The following is a 6000-nucleotide window of genomic DNA, read 5'->3' as shown; positions in this document are numbered from 1 at the left end:
TACATCTAGTCGTGTCTTAAGATCATCGAAATCTCTTGTTAATGAAAGAAATATAATACATTAATGATTTGACAAAATGCTTTTAACTGTACAGCTTTATGACCACAATTGCCCCAAAAGCAGGCTCAAATCAAGGAAAAGCTTCCTCACAATAGAGAGCCTTCACCCAGACCATTCAGCATTCTTCCGCCTGGACAAATGGGTAGAATGGGACAAGACAGCAAACGATGCCCTCCAGCCCCCAACAGAAAAGCTCCCAGCAGGCACAGACCTCAAGAGAAAAGACTGGGTGGCGTTGAACAGAGCTAGAGCAAAGGTGGGAAACACCGTCACCAATCTCTTTAAATGGAAAATCTCACCGGGCACTGAATGCCCATGCGGTCACCCCAGACAGACCATGGACCACATCCTGTCCGAATGCTCGCTGGGACCTCACTGCACCAATGCTGACCTGAGGGAATGCAACCAGACTGCCCGGGACTGGCTGACTCACTGGCGCGACAAGATATGATGATGATGACTGTACAGCTCCACGTTTGTGGAACTCTCTCAGTTTTAGAACAAAATATGCTCCTACTCCTAGTATTCTAACTTTTAAGAAGCACCTAAAGACTGAATTGTTTTACGCATTTTATGTTTGATGCTGTTTTGTTTTGTTTTTCTTATATACATATTCGTGGGCATATGTGTGTGTGTGTGTGTGGGGGGGGGGGGGGGGTTGTGCGTTTGAATTAATTGTAAAGCGATGCAGAGCACTTTTAAGTGGATGATTAGGCGAGATAGAAAATTATTGTTGTTATTGTTATTATTATTTTTTATAAAGTTTTTGATAGGACGCAAGTCTGTCTCAGTGCTTTTCTCAACATCTAACAGACCCAGCTACTCAATCATTCTAGCATAGACATCAGTGAGGACCAGAAAATATATCAACTTCACCCAGGATCGATCCTGCTACCCTTGTGTGTGAACTGAGCTATCAGGTCTATCGTCCACCAGTCGAGTAGGTTTTTTTTTTGTTTTGTTTTGTTTTTTTTTTTGGGGGGGGGGGGGGGTTTATGTTCTGGATTTTAACTCTTTTGTTCTGTCTGGCCCTGTTTTCCTCTCTCTGTTATGAGGAGCTCAAGTTAAATCCTGGGAGAAAGTGAAAGCTTCTTTACTCATATTTTCTCACCGTGCTCTTGTTTACAATGGTCACCTGACGTTAACAGCAATGTCACTGTTGAGATTTAAAAAAAAATTAATATCGCCTTAGCAGCGTTATGTCCCGTCCTACATGTTTCCATGACAACAATGAAACCAAAATATTCTGGGCTTCAGATTTTCTAATAGATACACGTTGGTCTGAGAGAAGTTGCGTGACAACAAAGAGACCAAATAAAACACGTTTGTTTGAAAGTATTTCTGTTACAGCAATGAGACCATAACAATTTGGGCTATCATACTATTAAACGTTGGTTTAAGAGTATCACCAATACAACAATAAGATCATATCAATTTGGGCTATCATACTATAGTCTTATTTTTAATAAGTGGCGCGTGTTTTTCTTCTTTTTCTCAGTTGTCCCTCAATGCACAATTCATTAATTGTAAGACAATCGGAAAGGATTTCGCTTTTACTTTTAACAGTTATATTAAAATCGATAACTGGGAAGGATCGTAACTCATATATGATTTACAGTATCAAAATTATCACTTTTCCGCTTATCCATTTTGAAGAAATTTGTTAAATTGGAAAGTTCGGTTAATTGAAATTTGAACAATATATACATTCAGTATCTGATTATGAAGGAACCAATGGCAATCCTTAACTATAAGACATCTACATTTTATAACTATCAATACACATTACTGATGAATACAAATGAAAGTGAACATTACGCATTTTTAACATTATTTTGAATTCGGAATTTATAGAAATGGCTTGTGTATATGCCAAAAAGGATTACATAAATTTAACGTAAACTGATCAAAAGTAGAAATTCATCAATTTATGTTACATTGTTTCCACAAATATGTACATGTGTTCAGCAATAACAACAACTAACAATGACACCAACAACAATACCACAACTACCAACAACACCACAACCAACAACAAAGACATACTGGACTTATCAATCATCACATTCAATGACGAGGATGAGGAAAAGGAGAAATGAAACGGCTATGGAAAGATCTCGTGGATCACTCTATCCAATGAAATGTAATTTTCCTCCAGTTTGCGAAGGTTGGAGAATGCCTTTTCCCAGTCTTCCCTGGTTATATCATTTCTGCCTCGTCGGTGAGAGTAAATTCGGTGTTCCATCTCTCATCTTTCCCTTTTACTCGGATCCAAATAAGCTTGATTGGATTGCGCTCACAGTGATAGCGAGAAAGTCGGGCAACCTCGTGTCGAAACACATTGATTAGACAGTCTGCTTCTTAAAATTACATTTTCCATTTATATTCTTTGTGGTCGTAATCTAGCCCAAACATTAAGTACACGTCGCCCTGAGTCATTTTTTCAGTTTAAATTTTAATTGAGCTGTATATAGTGCAATATCCGCTAAATGTGCTCAAAGCGCTTTACAAAGGGTCCCTGGTCAACAGCAACATTTAACATGTGGACGGGACATGACGCCTGTTAGGCGATATTACAAATTGTCGGACAGAGACAACGCTGTTAACGACCAGGTACTCATTTTACACCTGAGTACAATGAGAGAATGTGAGTAAAGAGCCTTTTCCAACGATTCAACTATGCACCGAGCGCGAGGCTCGAACCCAGGACCTTCCGATCCGAAAGCGAGTGTCATACCACTAGACCACAAAGCCGCACCGTTTATTGTTAGAGTTAGAGTTCTTGACAGTCATCATCATCATCATCTAAAGTTATCAAATACAATTTTCAAAATTCTGCCAGAAATCTCGTATTCTAAATTTTGATTCACTGAAATGAGTCTCATCGTGTCAAGGGCGATTATGACCAGGAGCTTTTAACCATAATTTCCATAGAGTGTAATAAAATACCTTATTATAGGTATCACAAGAGACAATTTAAAAATATTTAAAATTGACTTTTCTTACTATATTCATAAAGCATTCTGATAGTCAAGGAAAACACTTTTTTAAATTTTGAAAATCCATACATAAATAAGAAATTGAGATCAAATTCATTTTTCAATAACTTTTTTTGCTTGCCAATTGATGTAAGAAAATGTTCCAACTTTGACATGATGTAACTAACCACTAAAAATATTTATCATACTTGTGATACACATTTTTAAAGCAGAGTGACTAGGTAAATGAAATATAACAAGATTTGAACCAGACACAAATTTTTTCATAAATCTAAAGTCTGTTGAAAATTCGCCAAAACACTCGCGAAAGTAAATGTTTTGGCCTCCAGCATGACGAAATAGCATATTCCTAATACTATATTAACATAATGATCAACAATAGGACATGTAATTCACGTCAACGGGTAGAGAGTACTCCAGGGAAGAGATCAAATTTTTTTCAGACATTTTCTTCAAATGGTCTTTGAAAAATAAATAAGTAAACATCAGGAAACACGCAATTTTGCATGTTGGCAGAAAAATAGCTATAATCACGAGCAAAATGTATAAAAGATTAAAAATCTCTCAAAATAATGAAGATAGAAGAAAAGTATCACCCAGTTTCGGAAACTGGACCTGCTGAATTCAAAAATCGTCTTAACTTTTTGGTAAAGTCAAGATTTCCTTCTCAAAATTCAACATGAAATCATGAATGATAAGAATACTGTTCGAATCAGCAGCATAAAATAATAAATCAACCTCTTAAGAAACCCCTATATATCTCAAGACATCATGATTTTACTTCCGCAATGTCTGTTTTCACTTCCATTCTACTTTATGGACTTGTCTGGTAATTATATTGCTTGGTTTTGCCTTGGCCCTCTCTGGGATCCTTAACCGAAAGGGTGCAGTAAAATGTCTTATTCCGATATAATGGGGAATGATTTTTCCACTGTAAATCGTCTCTTTGTATGTTATTAGGAGGTTATCGATATATACGTTGGCAGTAGAGTGCTTTCCTCTTATACGGAATCATGCGCTTGTGCCCAGCAGGTGTGTCTTTTGCGCCCTCAACCCCCTACCACCCCAAAGTCTTTTAGTTTTAGCGCCTCAAGGTCTGTGACGCGTGACTGTATCCTGATTTCTGTGTTACTGAATATACTGCTACCCTTTAGATTGATAGGGCGCTAGTCTGAAATAAAGTACTTTCCGCCACACACACCCTAAAGACCTAGCCACCCGATTATTTATGATTAACGTCCCTTTGCTTGAGAGGCGAGTATTGTACGAACTGAGGTATCGCAAATCTCACCAAAACCAAAACTGAAAAATGATCTCTTTATTTGCTTCTTTTCTCGTCTTAAATTTACATCTCTTCCCGATTTAAAACAAAACAAATGCCAAAAAAAAAAACAAAAACAAAAACAAAACAAACAAAAACAAATAAATACACGTCATTCTATTATCCATTTTGATGCAGTTTTAATGGCGTAAAGAATTATTATTTAACCTCTACAGATATACTACTTCATTATCCACTAGTAACTCTTATTGTTCCTTTACATAGTCTATCACTATCATGAAAGCATCAGAAAGAAAGAAAGAAAAACCTGTTAGACAACGAAGTGGCACTCCAATCTTATAACCATTACAAGTACCACTTTTCCCAAATAAAATAAACAATAGCAATGCTTTTTCAATTTTCTAAAACATTGGAACGAATCATTGTGTGTCTTTTGTCTATTTATGAACTACAAGTAGTGGTTATTCCTATGCAATAGTTTTAAAAACGACATGACACATTCGACCGTAAAGATCTACTTCAGTTCTAACGAGGTTAAACAATCATTTTGTCATGGCCACCATGAGTAGAGAGTGTGTGTATAATTTCGTCCCGTGTTATTTGTATAGCAATAAATAAACATCGAGAGACAAACCAGATATGAAAAAAATTACATGTATAAATTGCTAAAACCAAACGTCGTTCAATGAAAATCAAGGCTAGAAAGTCATTCAAAAAAGATTACACGTTAATAAAAACCGGAAAAATGAGGAGTTTATTTAGGCTGTTCCATCATTAAAACATACCCACTTACCGACCCGAGTTATCAATTGAAATAACAATATTAATCGTATTCATTTTGTTTTAAACTATCTAAAACATAAACTATGAAGGTACTTTAATAAAATATTCATGTGGTTTTCGTGAACTCTTTTCTTTTTGTCAGTATTATGAGATATCTTTTTCACGGCATTTTAAGTGCTGTTACAAACTACAATGAGATGTAAAAAAAATCCGATAACACCCAAAGCTGAAAACAAGGATTTGGCGGGCTTTTTTAAAATGCGATACCTCGGGCATTAAACAACCTTCATTAAAACAAATTGGTAGACATAGAGACAAGATGTTTGTCTTTTAGATAGACTCGGTTTAAAATTAATATCAATAATATGTCGGGATATTTAGCTTCTGTAAAGTTTTAAAATGGCATTTTTGAACCTTTAATGTCCGTTTTTTTATTTTTGAAGTGGTATAGGAATAAAGCCGAAACCTTCCTCTTTAAGACGGTACCAAATTTAGCTCTTTTGGTTTTTTAATGGCCGAGGCATGAATGGTTGAATGACCCGATTTAAAAATAGTCCTTTTCTCGACGACGCGTGACGCAAAATATATTGGGGGTTTTTTTGTCACAAAAATGACGTCTATTGTGGTACTTACTTATTATCCTTTTTATCATCATCTTATTTTATTCTGTATTTCCTATGTCTTGAAATTGCCACCGATCATAGTATGTAGCCAGTGGGGATTCTCTCCCTTGTTATATAATTTTCAGTATTTGTGTTAACTAATATTGTATTGGCATACCCGATAGGCACTCATTCATTTTGGTTGCCATTGCTGCAATTTAGGCAATATGTAGATAAGATGTAGGTTTCAATCGACAAGTAATTTGAAATAAAC

Source organism: Berghia stephanieae, chromosome 5 (genome assembly GCF_034508935.2).
Source record: "Berghia stephanieae isolate SIO BIC M18660-M18661 chromosome 5, UCSD_Bste_1.3, whole genome shotgun sequence".
Lineage (NCBI taxonomy): Eukaryota > Metazoa > Mollusca > Gastropoda > Nudibranchia > Aeolidiidae > Berghia > Berghia stephanieae.
The sequence above is the reverse complement of the archived record's forward strand: the minus strand, read 5'-3'. Positions refer to the sequence as shown.